A 21,717-nucleotide genomic window follows, 5' to 3' on the forward strand; every position below is an offset into this window, starting at 1 on the left:
GCACATCTTGGAGCAGTTCCCAGCCATGTTCAGGTACAGGACCTCCCTGCGGTGGTACACACATAAAGGCATGGATGAGATGGAGTTCACTGGGACCAAGAGCACCATGAATGACCTGGTATCTGAGTACCAATAGTACCGGGACACCACAGCCAGACAGGACAGTGCGTCTGAGGAGATGGATGTGGAGGTGGTCTACAGCTGTCTGGTACCTGGCACAGCATGGGAGCCATGTGAACTCGATTCCCTCCCAACTTGTTCCCCCACAGCCATGTCTCACTGTGCATACAATTGCTCCTGTCTTGACATCACATGCTTGCCGCCATCACTAAAGCGTTTTCATGCGGGAAAAAAAGATTTGTAAATTTTAAATTAGACTCATTTATGTATCTGTTTACATTGGTTTTAAATGATCATGAAATAGGGAATGAAATCAGATAACCTAAATTATGTACATTGGTAATCTCAGACTGATGAAAAGTTGAGAGGGAAAAAGAGTTAAGTTAGTCTTTCCTAACACTGCCTTTTTTTTTTTTTCCACTATTTACCATGATCTTTTTGTAGTTGCAATATAATGCCCCCAGATTTAGAAGAAATATAGCAAGGAAAAATTACACCAGTTTTATATTGTGACTTTATATGAGTGTCTCAGGATCTAAATATTTTCTTTGACCTCTTTATTTAGGTACTTCACAGCAATGATCATCTGCCCCTCACTATACCAAAGCATGAAAGCAGATTGCCTTAAATAGAAAGGTTGATTGCTTCCTGGAGCCGTTCCTCCCTAGGAGACATGTCCTTTGAAAATGTTCTACATTAGAAAATATATTTCATCACATAGCATTCAGATTTGTTTTAAAATGAGTAAACAGGAAAACAGTTTTATGAAGGAAAGAGAATTTGTTGAAATTATTGTAATCCCCAAGGCATTTTTATACTCTGATTAAAAGCACGGCAATTTAATGCGAAATTCTTTGAAAATATTATATCACTTTTGAAAGTAGGGGCAACAGAGTTTAAGATTTAAGAAATGTCTTTTAGAGAGACAGAATTTATGTTGAATGTTGAAATGTTTACACCGTTCTGAGCTGTCTAAATACTCCTTCCTAGCGAGCTTGCAACTTATGGCCCATCATTTCAGTCCTTTTTGTTCTCAGTAACCATTTACTTGCTTTACTGTGACATTATAGATTGAATTTTAACACTCACATTTTTACTTTTAGCACAATAGCTACTTAACGTCAGACACTAATTTTAGAACTTAAAAGCTATGGGATTTGGATCAATCTATTTAACTTCTTTATATGTAAATTTGAAATAATAATACGTTTCTTAGAGGATAATGGAGATTTAATGAAAATTTTGCATAAAAAACTTATATATATTGTGTCTTAAGCCCAATTGATGCTTGGTGAATATGAGTTCTAATAATATTTGTTGAATAAATGGATACTTTCTGTGCTTCCCTATAGCTTTTCAGTCTTAGAAAACCTAGGCTGAATATGAAAATCTACTACATTATCTATGATATTAGACTGCCTCTACCTTATGGTGGGGGTTACAAAGTAGAGTAACATGCTTTTCCAGAATCTTCACTGAGGTCACAAGTTCTGGTTTCTTGAATTTATCTGTCATACCTTAATATGTAAATACCTTAAAACAAACCTATATTTACTACTAGTTCCTGCTGTCCAAGTTCTACCTGATGTCATGAACTCAGGGATTCCGAATATTTTTTGGAATTGTGAATCACTAGGTTTTACTTCATCTTACATTTCATGACAGAATAATAAAATGAATATAAGCATATGGTAAGACTCTCAAGATGAACTGTGATCCCTAAAGGGTGAAAACAAACTTATTCTAATTTTATTTTATTTTTTTTAAGATTTTTTATTCATTCATTGAGAGAGAGAGAGAACAAGAGGGAGGGTCAGAGGGAGAGGGAAAGAAGACTTCCTGCTGAGCAGGAAGCCTGACACAGGGCTCAATCCTAGGACCCCAGGATCATGACCTGAGCCAAAGGCAGACTTTTAACCAACTAAGCCACCCAGGCACTCCATCCTATTTTCTGCTATTGGGGTAGAAGAGGTAGGGAGGAAACACTTTTGAATTCAATTGCTGCATGCCAGATGCGTTTGTTTTTGCAATGAGCCAATCATATAAGGTTTCAGGGAATGTGTTGAATCACAGTCCCTAAATCTCTCAAGTTATATAGCAAAATGAAAAGATCAATGCATGTGATAAGATTAGAATAAGATTTAAATTATTAAAGACAAAACGTATTTGGAACCATAAGACAGTTATAAATTATTATGGAAAAATAAGATTTATAAAAGAAGATAATGGACCTTACAAAGACATAGTAATTAAAAGGCATTGGGAAAATAAAAGAAAGCTTATTAAAGCTGGAGAAAACTTAGTGTACTAGAAGACAAAATTGAGGGAAGAAATAAAAACAAAATGTGGAGAAAATAGAGATAAAATATGAAAGATAAGTCAAAAAGCATAGAATAGACTGAGAACAGGGAACTAAAAAAAAATTCAGAGGAATTAGCATCTGAGAACTTTCCAGAACAGACTGGATGCATGAAGTAACTACCTAAACAAAGGAACAAAAATAAAACCATACTTGCTAATGTCTTACAAAACTAGTGAAAATAAAAGACTCAAGATACCCTAAAACAGTTACATGGAAAAAGAACCTTACTCCTAAGAATGTTAATTAATCTGTAAGCAGTCCTCTCAAAAACAAAATAGAGGTCAAAAAATGGAAAATTATATTCAAATACTGAAAAAGTTTCATTTTCGATCACATGCAACAATCATACTAGCTCTCGAAAATTATGAAACTTTCAACTGAAAACAAGAAGCACATACTATTAATACCAAACGAAATATTATTAAGGCAAGAAAAGCACCATATAAAAAGCAAATAAAATCACCAATTCAGAAGAATAAGAAATTTAACTATCTGTCATGTAAACACAACAAAGTATGCTAATCATTCATAAAATAATAGGTTAACATAAAAATGAGCCAGAAAATAGAAAATATGAACAAAAATTAAGTTTTTTATAATAGAGAGTAAAACCTACACCAAGAAATTAATAAGCATTTTTTCAATTCTTTACGTGTTAACCCAGAGAGAACACCTTAAACAAATATTAAAAATGTCTGAATTCAAGAAGGGAATACAATTAGAAATTAATAATGAAGAGAAACCTAGAAAATTCTTCCATATTTAAAAATAAAACATACACCTATACATGTAATCACAGGCACACAGATATTTCTGAAAGTATCTAATTGAACAGCAGAAAAAAATTAGAACTAAACAAAAAAAGAAGCCCATTTGAAATGTAATTTAAAGCATTAAAGAGACAGCCATCATTGTAAAGTGATGGATTAAAAGAGGAAAATCAAAATGACCTAAGCATCTAATTCATGAAATTAGGAAAAGAAAATGACACCAATGTAAAGAACTGGATGAACAGATATACAAGAAGTCATTAATGTATATGAAGAAAACCAGGAAGCAATTGAGAGGATTAGCAAAGCCAGAAAATTTCCTTGAAAATATTAATAAAACCCACTACTGTTTTCCTCAAACAGGGTACACATTGGAATCACGTGGGAAATGGTCAAAACTCTTTATGCCAGGTCATAATCCATAATCCAGACTTCAGAATTCTCTTTTATCTACTCAGGTGCTTCCAATATATAATCAAGTGAGGAGCACACTGAAACAGACAGATCTCTGAGTTTGGTATTAAATGAAAGACAGAAAGAAATGGCAGAGAGCAAGAGAGGAGGAGATGACACAGGGTAATGAAAAAAAAAAACAGTATTAGAGAGATATGGCAATATGTCATGGCAATAATGATTTCGTATTTATAGAGCATCCATTAGAAATAAGTTTATAGAAGCCCTTCATTTGATTATGAATAGAATGAATGATCCAACAGTTTAAAAACCCATCCGTGCACACCAAAGAGATGATTTTATAGTTACCTTCACCATTTCCTCAAGAATAGGGAATCTAGAGAATGAAGGGAGAGAAAGAGAAAGGAAAGGGAAGGGAAAGGGAGAAGGAGGAGATAGTGTCCACAACTTACTTTAAGAAGTTACATGTTAATGGGAAAAATCAGTTAAGGGTGGCTAGAGAAAGAAGAAAAAGATAAGATTTGTTTAAGCACATAAATTCAGTAACAGTAAATCAAATATCAGTACATAGAATAATAACCAAGAATGTTTTCCCTCAAAATGCAAAGAAGGATTAAAATATGAAAATCTAATGTAAGTTACAATTCTGCTAAGGTATTCAAGCTATTTGCTGGTATCTATTCTTCCACATGACTAATCAAAACCTGCTAGACAATGAGACCCACCCTTGCTACTAGATGTGTTCACGTGAGTTAATTCTACTTTTTCTTTGCAGTTAATTCTACTTTCTCTCTGTTTATTGGAGAGTTTGGAATTTATGTATTTAATTAATTGCATGTAGAACATTAAATAATTTTTTTCTGTTTTACCCTCAAAAATGTATTTACTATCTCTGTACCCTGATTCTGGTTCTTTAGTAAAGAGTGCATAGTTGGTTTATGAAAAAAAGAAAACAGAATCACTTAAAGAACATGAATTTTATTAACACATTTAAAACTGAATTATTTCCAATTCAAAGAAAAATGTTCTCTCACTGCTTAAATGTACAAAACATTTTACTAGCTCCTAAGCAAAGCACAAAGATGAGCAAAAGGACCCCCACCTTCAGGAATGGAAGAAAGAAGCCATGCATATCCCTAGTGAGAATGAAAAAAAAATTCATCAGTGCTCCTGGACCCTGGTAGTAATAGGTACCCCTACGTGTGGGGAGAGATGTCTTCATGGAGGAGATTTCTACTATAGTCCTTTAAAGATGAAATTGCCAAGTCTGATTTATGCACATTTTTCATGGAAATAGCTACACTATAACGTATTTCTCTATAAAGATTATTTGCTTTGTCCATCAACACATTTACTGAGTTCCCTGCATGTGTCAGTAAGGGACTTTGCCCAGGACCCTCTTACTCAGGAAGGAATATCTTTACTGAAAAATTATTCCTAAATAAATTACTTATTATAGATGATATATCTACACACATCAACTAATCACAGAAAAGAAAGGAAACTTACTGTATGTTTAACTGGTTTCATAAATCAGGAAGCTTGAAACAGACATTTAAGTAATTTAAATAAAAGTATACATAAAATTGTATTTTCAAATAAATCCTATATTTTGATGATAATAGATGGTCTTGGTTTTATTTTACCTAAAGAGTTTTCTTTTTGAAAAAGTGATGCATTTATAGAGAATGATGCACTTAACTTATTCTGCAAAGTGCACTTTACACTTGCTCAAGATATGCTACATGTTTCAGGACCTATTCTAGAAAAACTAGAAAGACTTTGAAAGACAATTTGAATATTGCTTTTATTAATGTTCTGTGAGATTTTGAGAGCTTATATAGACACCTAAAAATTGGAGTTGGCTATCCTTAAGGAAGAACAGATGTTTTGACATATGTCCAGATGAGCACTCTGAACTAGAAATTCAAATCTCCTTCTGGAAAACTTTTTGTGCTAACATATGGTAGACAATGAATCTTAAAAACCATTGGCTATGGACTTGACAGCAAAATGAGATTAGTTACAATTTATTTACAGAGATTAACCAAATTGAGCACAGAAATGAATGGAATTGGCTATATTCCTCTGATTTTCATATGATTGGCCAAAATTCCTTCAATCTTTCCAAAAAATTCCTTAAACCCTCTGAAATTTACATGAAATATAATTTTCTAAACACATTTCCTATCTGTCTTTGTTAAATCATGTGAAACAGTTTTCATGCTTACAATATCATTAACAGTTCTAAAAGGAATATAAATTTGTAGTGCCCAAATTGTAGAAATAAATGCTCAAATTTGAGTAATTTTACTCTTTTCTCTATTATCATAAAAAACGATGGATTTAAAGCATAACAATATCCATATTTAAATGGCATCAAGCAAAATCATATCTTTTCTCTGTTGCTGATGATAATTACATATGGAAATACCTCTCCATTCTTGTAGATTTACATTTATATAATTTAAAAGTTTAAAATAAGAAGTGCATATTTGTCAGCTATTATTTTAAACAAGCCCAAACTTCTATAGAACATTTATGCATTTAAACAAGATGTAAGGCATGGTTTTTATTTTCTTTCTTGGAGATATGTCATGTGTACATGATAAAAATAGCAATCTCCATGCTTCCTTCTGTTTAAATGCCATTTTCTTTCTTTCTTCCTTCCTTCCTTCCCTCCCTCCCTCCTTCCTTTCTTCCTTCCTTCTTTTTTTTTTTTTTTTATATTTTGTCTTCTCACTGGACATTAAACCTATTTTGTGAAGGATCAGAAACACAGAATATATAAACTCAGAATATATGTATTTCAGAAAATTACAGCAGATTTAACTTTTAACAATTACAACAATGGAAGATATATAATAGATTTCTCATATACTTACAAGTTGAAATTAGGGATAAAATGTGAGTAATCAGCTCTGTTTGGCTCATGTACTTATCGGAGGAAGGGTACCTCATGATAGTGACTAGTTTGGCAAGTACAATAATGAGCTTACATTATCCAAATTTCCATATGGTCCTAGAATTAATCTTTTGGGGGGTACAGCTGAAAACTTAATTCCATTCTTCTCTACAAAGCATTAAAAAGATATATTCTATTCACACTTAGAATTAGGGAAAAGTGTATAAAGCTATTTTAACTATATCCAGGGTCTTCTAAGAGAGAACTGTAATAAAGAATATGTACTCATTAATGTTCTGTATATTCTAACCTAGATATTTTCTCCACAGACATATTTTCTCTAGGCCTGGATTCTCAACTTTTAAAGAGTGTACACTCAGTGCTCCCTGGTGCAGAATATAAAAATTACTTTGAAAGTTGTTTTTATCTAACTATAATTGTTGTCTCGATCACAACTGCAAGCAAAGATGTGTTTCTTTTTCTACTGACCAATTGATCAATATCCCTAATACACATAGGGCGGCAAGGCATATTTATTCTGAATAAATATGCTGAGGTGGTTCTCAAATCTCTACTGTTCCCTTGAGAATCACTTTTCTAGATACACCCTATTAACCTTTAATATCGTTTTCCTGCTTTTCAGCTGGTTATTGCCTATGACTAATCTTTGGCCAAGCAGTAAACATAGGAATGTGTTTATGTTATTCACCTAATTATAAATTTGCCTTTCCAGGTATTTGGGGTAGTTTAGAGTTTCATAGAATTTAAATATACCTGCTAAATATGAATTTTCAAACTCTTTAAAATTTGTGTGGGATAGTGAAAACAATGTTTAATAAACACATCTAGATTGGAATGTGAAATCTACCTCTTTGTAGCTGTATTATCTTAGGTGACTTGATTAACCTCTCTGAACTCAGTTTCCTTATCTATAAAAAGGAGGTAACATCATCCACTCTTCAATATTCAGAAGATATTGTTTTGTGTTCTGTTTCTGTTTCAAAGTCAGTATCTCCTTAGAAATTGAAACATTAACCTTCTGACACTCTTGGTCTGAAAAAAGTCTCTGGCATCCTGAACTAAGATCCATTCACATTGTTTTTTAATTATAGACCTTGGGATTACACAAATAATTTAGGGGCAATGTTAATGAGTTTTCACACAAGATAAATGATGCAAATGGTTAGGTATCCAAGTCAGACAAGTAGATGATCTGTAAAACTGCTTTAAAGATCTGAGTGAAAGGTACTTGAATCAATATGACACCAGATAGAAATCTGGATTTGCCCAATAAATAAAGATCTCTGGAAATGGTAAAAATGATAATAAATATGTGGGGTTTTTTTTCTTATTTAGACTTGCTTTAAGAGAAATTTGACTCTCTAAACAGAAAACAGTAAAAATAAGTTGTGTTTAATAACATAAAATTAAAATACAGAATTGGAAGAACAGAGGAATGGAAAGAAGAATTAGATTTACTGTGTTAAAAAGTAATTTAACACTACTCTTTAAAACTATAAATAACAGATGAACAGCGAGGCAAAGAAAGACGGAGTCACAATATTAGTATCAGAAAACATAAAATTCAAAACAAGGAATATGGCCAGAAATAAAGCGGTCAGTTAAGAGAAAAGACTAAAAAAATAAATAGAAAAATCCACAATTAGAGTTGGACATATTAATACTCCTCTCTGTGAAATTAAAACAGTAAACAGAAGACCTGATAAATAGAAGCTGATCTAGTTTACATTTATAAATCCCCGCAAGAAACAAAAACAAAATGTACACTAAAAAAAAACCCAAAAAACCACTTTGGGAATATTTACCAAAATAGAATATTTTCTGGGCCATCAAATAAACATCAATAAATTTGAAAGAATTGAAGTCAAAGTATTTTCTTACCACAATGGAAAGTTTATATGGAAATCAACAACAGAAAGATATCTGGAAAATGCCAAATATTTGGAAATTAAACAAATACTTTTAAATGACTTATGAGTTAAATGGAGATTCATAAGGGAAATTAGAAAATATTTTTAATTGAATGAAAATGACAATTTTCATATTGCAATGTGGAGCATAGGTAATCCAGTGCTTGAAGGGATTTTATAACATTAAATACTTGTATTAGAAATATGGTCTCAAATCAATTATTGTTCATGTTAAGCAATGAAAAAAAAAAAAAAGAGAGAGAAAATTAAACCCAAAGCAAGCAGAAGAGAGGATATAATTTAAAAAAAAAAAAGCAGAAAAGATGAAATAGAAAGCAGAAATAATAGGAAATAATCAGGTAAAAGGAGAACTGGTTCTTTTTTTTTTTATGTATGTTAATCACCATACATTACATCATTAGTTTTTGATGTAGTGTTCCATGATTCATTGTTTTTGTATAACACCCAGTGCTCCATGTAGTACATGCCCTCTTTAATACCCATCACCAGGCTAACCCATCCCCCCACCCCCCTACCCTCTAGAACCCTCAGTTTGTTTCTCAGAGTCCATAGTCTCTCATGGTTCGTCTTCCCCTCAGATTCCCCCCTTCATTCTTCCCTTCCTGCTATCTTCTTTTTTGTAACATATAATGTATTATCTTTTAAAAGATCAATGAAATTGATAAATCCCTAGTTAGAATGATCAACTAACTCAAATCCACAAGAGGAAATAAAAAGCACTGGAATGGTAAATATGTCAGAAAATATAGAATATATTTATATATATGTTTCTTCTCTTAATTTTACTAAAAGACATAAGATTACATAAAGCAATAATTATAATACTCTTGTTTTTGGCTTTATAACATATATAGATGTAATTTTTAAATTCAATTTATTTAAACTAAAAAAAACAAAAACAGTTCACCCATCTTTCCCACCCCCCACCCCTGCCCCTGATGACCACCAGTTTTCTACATCTATGAGCTTGTATATATGCATATATTTATTATCTATATTAAATGTATATTATAAATGTATTTAGATTCTACAGATATGGGATATTATAAAGTATTTGTCTTTCTCTGTAGAGAATGAAAGAGGAAACTGAATATGGAGCAATAGCAGAGCAAAGCTGTAGTATTATATTAGAATTAAGTCAGTCTTAATGTGAAGTAGATCATAACGTATTAAGATACGTATTGTAAATCCTATGGGGCGCCTGGGTGGCTCAGTCGGTTAAGCGACTGCCTTCGGCTCAGGTCATGATCCCGGAGTCCCTGGATCGAGTCCCACATCGGGCTCCCTGCTCGGCAGGGAGTCTGCTTCTCCCTCTGACCCTCTTCCCTCTCATGCTCTCTATCTCATTCTCTCTCTCAAATAAATAAATAAAATCTTTTAAAAAAAAAGATACATATTGTAAATCCTAGAAGGAATATAATATCAACAGAGGAATTAAAACGATATACTAGAAAGAATTTGTTTTACTTGAAAGGAGTTGGTAATGGAAAAACGAAGGAGCAACAAAGATAAGAGACTTACCAAAAATAAATGGCAAAAACATATATACATGGTAGTTGTAAACCCAATCATATGAGCAATTAAATCAAGTATAAGTGGACTAATCACTATAATCAAGTTCAGAGATTGTAAATTTGGATTAAAAAGCAAGATTCAAGTATATTCAGTAGAAACAGAGACATTTTTATATTTAAAGGTACAAATTAAGGTTTATCCATATATCACTATTTTCTTTCTCAATAGGTTAAATCTACTTAATCTTCTCAGTTTTGACAGATAATTTTTAGGTGATAACACATTTTATGAAGGCTTTGCATATAAAATCTACGTTACTAGGAAATTATAAAAAATAAAAGCCAATCAAATAATAGTATAGAGTGTACAACACCAAGAGTGACCTTAAGGTAAACTATGGATTTTGAATGATTATCATTTATCAACATAGGTTCATCAATTTTAACAAATGTACCACTGATGAGGAATGTTAGTAATGAGGGAGGCTGTGCATTGTGTGCAGATAGGAGGTATATGGGAAATGTTTTGTATCTTCTCCTGAATTTTGCCATGAACTTAAAACTGCTCTTAACAGTAAAGTATATACATTATTTTTATACATATAAGTACATATATATGATGCATAAAATATAATATATGTAAAAAATAAAGTATACATACACATATTTTGTATGTATACACATATTATATATATACACACATATATATATAAAGAAATATATTTTTAGTAAAAAAAAAAGTTGTCTAGTGTGAGGGTAAGCCTTCCTAGGCAAAAAATAGGAGTTGGACTTTAGCAGCAGCTATAATTAAGAAACATTTTGCTTTCAGGCAACTGTTGTTTGTGTATACATACAGATTCTAGATGCTTCAGAGATAGCCATGCATTGACAATATTAATGAAGCATAAGAATAAAAATGTCTGATGATGCAAGAAAGCAGAGTCATCTTAACATAAATTTTTGTGATTGATAATCCTGAAGACCGGTGGCAATATTCATTGCAATTGTTTATGTAAAACAGCAACAAAGTAAACCGAAGTGGCTTAAAAAATATATTGTTAACAGAGCTGTATGCCATAAAAGTTTACATATGGATGGAACGGGATTGTTTGAGGAAAGTGACTGTTAGAACGTCATTTTTAAAAAGAAAATAGCCTAACTAGGATTGAAGTCTATGTAAATTAGGTTTATGAGGTAATGGGAGATTGCAAGTTGGAAGCACAGCTTGTTTATTACACACAAAAAGCACATGTCTAAACGCCTTTTTATTTGTTTTTGACTCATATAAAATTCAAGTTGTGCAAGAGTGTCTGAAATGGAACAATTGTGAAAGAAGGGATTTATCTCTAACTAGTCACGTCTTAAGAGAGGAATATGGATCGCTTCTCGGCCTTTTGGCTAAGATCAAGTGTAGGAGAGGAATATGGAATAATTTAGGAATGAAACACAGTGGCATCCCTTTTAATAATGCAATTCTGTCTACTCAAGATGTAAGGCAACATATTTACCTGTTAACAAATATCACAGCCATTTAAGACAGAAAAAAAGGTTACTATATTGCTAATTCTTAAATGGAACAGGAGTCCATTAAATCATAAAGTGTCAATTTCACCAAAATAGGTTAATGTTTGTGAATTAATGCTTGAGATTAAGTGGTCTAAAACACTGAGAAATTTCCTTCTACACGAAAATAAGACTATCATGAGTTTTAACAGCGTTGTTAATTGCTTTATAAAACTACAGATTCATACAATTTTATGGTTAAAGATGCTTCCCTAATTTCTTAGTTAAAGACACCAAGGTCCACATAATTTAAGGTTAAACAGAATCTCAAAGTCAAACAGCAAGGAGGGAGAACTGAAACACATATATCCTGATCTCTTCCAAGGCCAGGAGAGGAGAAATTCTTCCTTAATCCCACTACAGTAAAGTAGGTTTCTTCCTGTTAGCAATGTAAGGTATGTCCCTTCCTGTTGGAATCTGCAATTGTCATACATGGTGGGGCAAGACAGCATGCCCTCCATTTTAAATAAGGTTTCCTTTCTTCAGCTTCACAATTGATGTACAGTTTCTAATAAGAAAATCCACTATAAAGAGGAAGAGAAAGATAATGAAAGAAAATACTAGCAGGTAATTGCCATTCACGTACATTAATAATAGCATTTCTTTCCAATCACCTGATACTTGAATAATTTAAAAAATAGAAGCTGTGAGTAATAAACCTTGTTTTTTTTTTTTTTTTTCAAAATTCCCTGATGATTGCTGCTGAGGTTTATCTTGCAATCAAAATAAGAACCACAAGCATCTATCCAGCCACAACACTGGCTCCAAAAGTGGAAATGTCTGTAGGGGTTCACTTGGGGCCCAGATGAGTGCCCCCAGGCATTACTAGCCAATAGCATCACTATTGATGGGTTGAGACTGGCACAAACGAGTGCATATAGCATTGAAAAAGTAAGAAGAATAACAACAATGTCACAAGAAATGGGAAGAAAAAATTTAAATAATCTATTAGAAGATACCTGCACTACATCTGAAGGTTAACTTAGACTATGCTACAATATACGTTTTAAAATTGATTATGGGGCGCCTGGGTGGCTCAGTTGGTTAAGCGACTGCCTTCAGCTCAGGTCATGATCCCAGGGTCCTGGGATCGAGTCCCGCATCGGGCTCCCTGCTCTGCGAGGAGCCTGCTTCTCCCTCTCCCATTCCCCCTGCTTGTGTTCCCTCTCTCGCTGTGTCTCTCTCTGTCAAATAAATAAATAAAATCTTTAAAAAAATAAATAAATAAAATAAAATAAAATTGATTATGATTACTGAAAAAAATGAACGGAGAAAAGTAAATGATACATAAAGGTAGGAGAGAAAATTAATCTTATAAAATGCCCAATTAAAATAAGTCAGAAAAAGGAAGTAAAATAAACAAGGAACAAACATAGACAATATTAACAAAATGGTGAATTTTAATTTAGATATATCAATAACTTCAGTTTAAATGTGAATGTTCTAAACAAGTTAAAAGTCAGAGATTATAGATTGGTTTAAAAAAATAACAAGAACCAACCAAAGTTTGGTCAGAAGACAGCCACTTGAAATATAGACTCAAGTTAATATTTGCAGAATAGAGAAAGATATACAATGTAAGCATTAATCAAAGAGAAACGTGTAGTTTTATTGACTTCAGAAAAAGGAGGCTAATAAAATAGAAGAATATCAGAAATAAACAAGAATATTATTTAATGGTAAAGAGGTTAATTTTCCAAGAAGATGTAATGTTCTTAAAGCTGTAGGTACCTAACTTTCATTTTTTGTCTGTGTCACAACACATGAGGCAAAAACTGTCAGAACTGGAAAGAGAAACAGGCAAATGATTAAAGACATCAATGTCACCCCTCAATAATTGATACATTAAGGGGGCAGAATATCAGTAAGGATATAGATGATCTGAATAGTACCATCAATAAACTTGAACTACTTGATATTATATAACAATCCATCCAGTAGTAGAATACATATTATTCTCAAGTAAACATGCATCATCACCAAGATATACCACAATCTAGGCCATAAAACAAACCTTAGCAAATATAAAAACTAGAAATCATGCAAAGTATGTTTGTAGACCATGAAACAATTAAACTAAAAATCAATAACAGAAATATAGCTGGGAATTCTCATATAATTGGAAATTGAACAATATACTTCTAAAAAGTCCATGGGTCAAAGAGGACATATCAAAGGAATTTTTTTTTAAATCATATGATCCAGCAATCATACTCCCTGGGACTCATGCAAAAGAGTTGAACTTATGGAACTTATGGAACTTTTTAGGAACATATGTACTTAAAAACCCTTTACATAGATAGTTACCACAGTCTTATTCATAATTGCCAAAACTTGGAGGTAACCAAGACGTCCTTTAGCAGGTGCTTGGGTAAATAAACTGTGATATATCCAGACAATGGAATATTATTTGGTACTAGAACCTCTTAAGCCATGAAAATAAATAGAGGAACCTTAAATTTATTTAATTTTAAGACATAAAATACACTTAAAGATACAGAGATAGATGATAGATAGATGGTAGATAGATAGATGATAGATATTCTATATTATGCAAAAGCTACTTATAGGACAATGAATTTAGGAGAATTTAATCTTTTTCAACTTTACTAAAATACAGTTGCCAAATAAAATAAAAGTATATATTTAAAGTGTACAATGTGATGATTTGAGATATATGATTTCTACCATTGAGTTAATTAGCACATCATTTCTTTACAGTTACTTTTTTGTGTGTGTGTGAGAACATTTAACATTTCCTCTCAGAGCAAATTTCAGTCATGTGAATGTCAGCCTAATGTGTGACCTTCTTCCATGTGAAGATTATGTTCCATCCACATCCACCTCACTTTCCTTGTAAATGACCTGCTTAATTTTTTGTTATTATTATGTTATGTTAATCACCATACATTACATCATTAGTTTTTGATGTAGTGTTCTACGATTCATTGTTTGTGTATAACACCCAGCGCTCCATTCAATACGTGCCCTCTTTAATACCCATCACCAGGCAACAGATGAATGGATAAAGAAGATGTGGTATATATATATATATATATATATATATATATATATATACACACACACACACAATGGAATATTATGCAGCCATCAAAAGGACTGAAATCTTGCCATTTGCAATGACATGGATGGAACTGGAGGGTATTATGCTGAGTGAAATAAGTCAATCAGAGACAGACATGTATCATATGATCTCACTGATAATGAGGAATTCTTAATCTCTGGGTGATGGAAAATCAATCTTGATATCTAGGTTAAATGTCCATACATTTAATTCCTATAGCATCCAGCATTTTCATTATGATACTACTGATTATGTTACAAAGATATTGATGGTAAAATTATCTGCACTGATCCTCACTAAAATGTAATCACAATGGGAGGAGAGACTGAGTTTATATGTTCAGAATTTAGCAAAGTCCTCATAGAAAGGCTTCAACAGTGTATAGATTAAGGATTAATGTCAAGACTGCTTTGCTCTGCTATCAAAATATTAAGAGGGTATTAAGAAGGAAAACACTAATTTTTTTAATAAATAGAAAAGGACTTTTTAAAGATGATGTAGTTGTAATGTTTTGAAGGATAGCTAGAATCTTAAAAACAAAGAGCAATAAGGTCTGGAAGGCACTCAGTGTGGAACAAATGGCATCAGCGAAGGCAGAGGTGAAGTATTTGGGAAATAGAATTTTCTCTATTGTTTTCAAATTCACTCTTACATGATGGAATAAGTGTCCTTAAGCCAGATACAAGACTGTATATATTATGGAGATTTAATTTTATAACATTTTTTTCCCAAAGATGTGGAAGGTTACTCTCATGTAATAACCTGTTTTCACTTCTTTCATTTTCTGTGAAGGAAGTTAGGTTCAAAATAAAAGGGACTTCTCTAGCTACATAGACTATTAGTTAAAGATGATTAACCATGAAGACTGCATTCATTTTGTCCATGTCCATGGATATTATAAAGCACTGGTTTTTAAAATTAGTATATTATATGCACTTATAAATTATGTTTCCACAAAATGCATCAACAGCATTTTTATTAATAATGTTTCTTCTAGAGGATAGTGGTTTGCTGTTACACTACATTACTTTATCATGATTCTTCATATTACATTTTCCTCTAAGGGCAATACAAAATGAAATAGCAAATATTTGGTTAAAAAAACAAGCACAACCCCCCCCAAAAAATGTACATTAAAAATAAATGTCAAAATATCTACATCTATTGTACACTGTTTTGATTTTGGTAATGATTTCATAGTTTAATATGTATGTCAAACTTAATCAAATTATACATGTCAAGTATGTATATTTTATCATATGTCAATTGTTAATCAGTGAAGCTTTGAAAAAAAGACTACATATTTTTCACTCACTAAAATTTCAGTCAAATTAAATAATAGCAACCTAAGATACATTTTTGTAATTATCGAAATTGTTCAATCAAGATATGCTCTAATATTTATGACTGTGATATTTTAAAGTAATCAATCTAACTGGCTGCATATTTAGTCTCTTCATTAAACCAACCATCATAATACAGTTTTATATTTATGTATTTTATTACATTTCAAATAAATTTATTTTTCTTAACTATTATCTTTTTTTCCTCTTCATTGGGGTCTATTCTTTTCATATTTGTGATCCTTTTGCCCTTATTCATATTTATTCCATTTCCATTTGGTTCATTTTTCTCCTCCTAGGGTCTCTTCCAATGTTTCAATTTCCTTTGATGCTTTCTGTTGATATAGTGGCTTCTGAAATAATGTTGCCTGACTAATTAAGAGTACCAGGTGTTCGGCTAAATAGCCAAGATAAGTTCCATTCTCCATACTTTGTTTACTGCCTCCATTCCTGGTCAAATACAGACTTCCAATTTCCTGGACTTGAAGAGTCAGCCAGCTACCCTTTTAGCTGAAAAGATACCAAGATCTAAAAATGCAAATACTATGGGTTCAATGACAGTGACTGGTGCTAGAGATGGCAGAATAAACTGTCTTCGAGGGCAAAAGGCAATGCAGGGCATTAATTACTTGTAATATAGAACTACACTTGGAGGCTGCCTGGGTGGCTCAGTCGTTAAGCGTCTGCCTTCGGCTCAGGTCATGATCCCAGGGTCCTGGGATCGAGTCCCACATGGGGCTCCCTGCTCGGCGGGAAGCCTGCTTCTCCCTCTCCCACTCCCCCTGCTTGTGTTCCTGCTCTCGCTGTCTCTCTCTCTGTCAAATAAATAAATAAAATCTTTAAAAAAAAAAAAAAGAAGAACTACACTTGGATATATTTACATTGCCACCAGATTATGAATCCCTACAGATTCAATTCTATAATCTACTCTGTTTTTAATCATGACAAATATGATGCATGTACAAATTGGAATTGATTTTATGTGAGTCAGAATATCTTTTTCAATGTCTAGTCCACCTTTGAAAGCCTAGCCCCATTTTTCATTTCTGGCAAATAGCAATGATAAATACCAATTACTATGCTAGGCAGTGGTAGTAGAAAGTTGTACAAAATGAGTGTCTAGCTAGAAGAATTTCACAGTGCTTTGTAGGGTACAGATTAACAATTACAATCCAGTGCTTTATTTGTCAATTAAAGGCATGAATGCATAGCCGGTAGACTTGTTAAAACAGGACACTTAATACTATCAGTGTTTAACATGTGTATGTATAGTAAAAATTGTGTAAAACAGTTTCATTTTACATAAAAGCCTAAACCTTAAAATAACTCAATATCCACCAACTGTAAAATTAATATTGTATTATATGTATATAAATGAATATGTTGCAAGAACACATGAACTATATACAACATAAAATATGATTGAATCTTACAAACATAATATTGATCAAAAAACTAGACTCAAAGAATATTAATTATATTATTCCAATTGTGTGAAATTTATAAAGAGAAAACATTAAGTTTAAAGTCAGAATATTTTTTAATTTTATGTAAATTTTACTTAGTTAACGTACAGTGCAATATTGGTTTCTGGAGCAGAATTCAATGATTCATCACTTATATACAACATCCAGTGCTCATCACAAAAAGCGCCCTCCTTAATAGCCTTCACCTATCTATTCCATCCCCTCCCACCCACCTCCCTCAATCAACTCCTAGTTTGTTCTCTACTGTTAGAGTCTCTTATGGTTTATTTCCCCCTCTCTCTTCCCCTCCTTCCCATGTGTTCATCTGTTTTCCTTCTTAAATCCCACATATGAGTGAGATCACATGGTATTTGTCTTTCTCTAATTGACTTCTTTCACTTAGCTTTCTAGTTCCATCCATGTCATTGCAAATGGCAAAGTTTCATTCTTTTTTATGGCTGAGTAATATTCCATTATATATTACCACATCTTTTTTTTTTTTTTTGTACCACATCTTCTTTATTCAGTCATCGGTCAATGAATATTTGGGCTGTCTCGATAGTTTGGCTATTGTTGATAATGCTGCTTTAAACATTGGGGTGCATGTACCCCTTCGAATCTGTATTTTTGTATCCTTTGGGTAAATATCTAGTAGTGCAATTGCTGGGTTGTAGGGTAGTTCTATTTTTAACTCTCTGAGGAATCTCCGTACTGTTCTCCAGAGTGGCTATGAGTTTGCATTCCCACCAACAGTGCAAGAAGGTTTCCCTTTCTCTGCATCCTCACTAACACCTATTGTTTCTTATGTTGTTAATTTTAGCCATCCTAACAGGTGTGAGGTGGTATCTCATCGGGTTTTAATTTGTATCTCCCTGATGATGAATGATGTTAAGCATCTTCTCATGTGTCTGTTAGCTAGCTGAATGTCTTCTTTGGAAAAGTGTCTATTCACATCTTCTGCCCAATTCTTAACTGGATTATTTGCTTTTTGGGTGTTGAGTTTGATAAACTCTTTATAGATTTTAGATACTAACTCTTTATCTGATATGTCGTTTGCAAGTATCTTCTCCCATTCTGTAGGCTGCCTTTTAGTCTTGTTGACTATTTCCTTTGCTGTGCAGAAGCTTTTTATCTTGACAAAGTCCCAATAGTTTATTTTTGCTTTGTTTTCCTTGCCTCTGGTGATGTGTCTAGTAAGAAGTTGTTATGGCTGAGGTCAAAGAGGTTGCTGCCTGTGTTCTCCTCTGGGATTTTGATGGATTCCTGTTTCACATTTAGGTCTTTCATCCATTTTGAGTTTATTTTCATGTAAGCCATGTAAGCTTACATAGAACAGACGTAAGAACAGGTGATAAGGGTCATGGAAAGACAAATTTGCCTACCACACAAGCATATTAGCATTTGAGTGGAAAATCTAGATCTTGAAATTAGAACCTCCTTATGTTGATACACTATTTTATTTTAAAGCCACAATAGCTTATTTTATTTTTGTCCCTACAAGACATAAAAGGTAAAGTCTTATTGTAGGTGGAATAAATATTATTTTAATATATTAATGCATTTTCTAGTCATAGTATAGAACATTTAAAACTGTACTTGCCTTACCAATTAAAACAAACAAAAAAGTAGTGAATGGTATCTTTATGGTTCATATTTATACTTTTAGAAATCAGAAAATAACATTTCTTAAAATAAAGGAAGTATAAAAATATCTGCCTAGGGGCACCTGGTGGCTCAGTCAGTAAGTGTCTGCCTTCGGCTCAGGTCATGATCTCAGGGTCCTGGGATAGAGCCCCATTTCTGGCTCCTCGTTCAGCAAAGAGTCTGCTTCTCCCTCTCCCTCTGCCCCTCCCCCCACCCCCCAGCCCCGCTCTTGTGTTCTCTCTCAAATAAATAAATAATACCTTCAAAAATAAATAAATGTTCTTTTTGTTCCTATTATAAATTAAATTGTTTTCTTAATTTCCTTTTCAGATTGTTCATTTGTAGAGCATAGAATTGCAATAGATGTGTGTATGTTGATCTTGATTTTTGTTTAAATATTTCATTGGTTTATGAGATTTTTAGTAGATTTTCTATATATATTTCTATATATAAGATTTTCTATGTATAAGATCATATTGTTTGTGAATAGAGATAGTTTTGCTTCTTCTTTTCCAATTTCAGTAGTTATTTCTTTTTCTTTCCATGTTGCCCTATCTTGAACCACCAGTACAATGTCTATAAGTTGTGGTGAAAGTGGACATTCTTGCCTTGTTCTTGATCTCAGGGGGGAAATCATTCTGTCTTTGACCATTAATATGTTTCCTAAAGGTTTTTCATAGATGCCTTGTGTTAGTTTGAGTTAGTTTCCTTATCTTCCTACATTTTATAGTGTTTTTAAATGAAAAAAAATTTTAGTTTTAACTCAAATGCTTTTATTGCATGTATGGATGATCATGTAGTTTTTGTCCTTATTCTACTAATATGGTGTATTAAATTCATTAGTTTTCAGGCCATAAACTAATCTTACAATCCTGGGATAAATCCTATTTTTTCCAGTGTATTAACCATTTAAATGTTATTGTATCCTGTTTGCTAGTATGTTGTTAAGGCTTTTGCATCTTTATCCACAAGAGATAGTGCTCTTTTCTTATGCTTTTCTTCTTTGTAATCAGGCTACTACTACCCTCAAAAAAACGATTTCAGAAGAGTTCCAGTATTCCATACCCTCCACATTTGTAAGGTTTTAGAGATGATTCATACACATTCTTTTTAAAATGTTTGGCAAAAGTCACAAGAGAAGATATATTATCCTTGGCTTTTATTTAATGAGAAACATTTAACTACTAATTCAATGTCTTTACTTCTTATAGGTGTAGTTAGATTTTCTCTTTATCTCTTATCTATTGGCAGTGTTTTCTTTTGTCTTTTTAGGATTTTGTTCATTTATCAAAATAATCTATTTTGGCAAGAGTTGTATTCATTATGATTTATTTTATTTCTGTAAAGTTGGTAGGCGATTTCTCAAGATACATTTCTAATTTTAGTAAATTGAGTTTTCTATCATTTCTTGGTCAGTCTAGCTAATTAATTTCATAATTGTATTTGTGTGTGTGTGTGGGCATATGCACACAATTTCTTTGTGAGTGCTCTAGGACTCATATACTGATCAGAGTCTATTTTAAATATATACTCACTTAAGTCTTGTAAGTTATAGAAACTTTACTCCCATGTAGCTCCATTCTTCCCTTCTTTTATGTTATTATTGTTATAAATATTATATCTGTTAAAAGCCTAATATATTAATGTATTAGTTTATATAAACTTACATATCATAATGAAACAGCAAGAAAAAAGGAAAGCAAAATATGTTTTAGAGTGTTTTATGTAAACTTATTTATCATTTTTCTTCTTTATTTTGTGTATACGTGGATTTGAGTTACCATCTGTTGTCATAAGTTACAAGCCCAACAATACGATTTTACCACTATTGTTTTATGCAATATCTATTAAATCAACAAAGAGAATAAAAGAGAGGTATATAACTATACTGTCTCTTATAATCACCTTCATTAGGATTCTCTTATCTGTTTGTTCTCTGCTTTGTGTGTATTCTGATTACTTTGTCACGACATTCAACCTAGAGAAATTCCTTTAGTGTTTCTTCCAGCAATAAATTTTACCTAAAATTGTCTTTATTTCAGCTTAATTTTTGAAAGACCGTTTTATTGGATTTAAGATTCAACACTGACATTTTTTTCTCTTGGCACTTTGAGTTTATCATCCATTGATCCTTTAAACATGATTTCCTTTAGTTCTTTGAACATATATTTATAATAGCTGTTTTCAAGTCTTCGTCTTCTATGGACCATCAAAGACTACTTGATCTATTTTTTCATCAATATTATGTTGTTTTGATTACTGTATCAACTAATTTTGTGAGGTCTATTTACCCCATATTACTCAGCTTTCCATGTCCCTATTCAGATTTTTCTGGGTTTTTATCTTTCTGCCTAGTTTCCTAGAGGTTGCCCCTGTGTCAGCACAGTTTAGCAGTGAGCTTCTGATAAATAAGAGGTTGTGTTTAAGTCCCCTGTGTCGGTAAGTTTTTCACCATTTATTGTGTGTGTGTGTGGCCTAGAGACTACTTGCATATTTCAGGAAGTTTGTGGGTATGTTGTTATTTATTTGTTTGTTTTTTAACACAGTCTTCTTCAACTTTATCTTTCCCTGATCTTCTC

The sequence above is a fragment of the Neomonachus schauinslandi genome, chromosome 6 (genome assembly GCF_002201575.2).
Source record: "Neomonachus schauinslandi chromosome 6, ASM220157v2, whole genome shotgun sequence".
Classification (NCBI taxonomy): domain Eukaryota; kingdom Metazoa; phylum Chordata; class Mammalia; order Carnivora; family Phocidae; genus Neomonachus; species Neomonachus schauinslandi.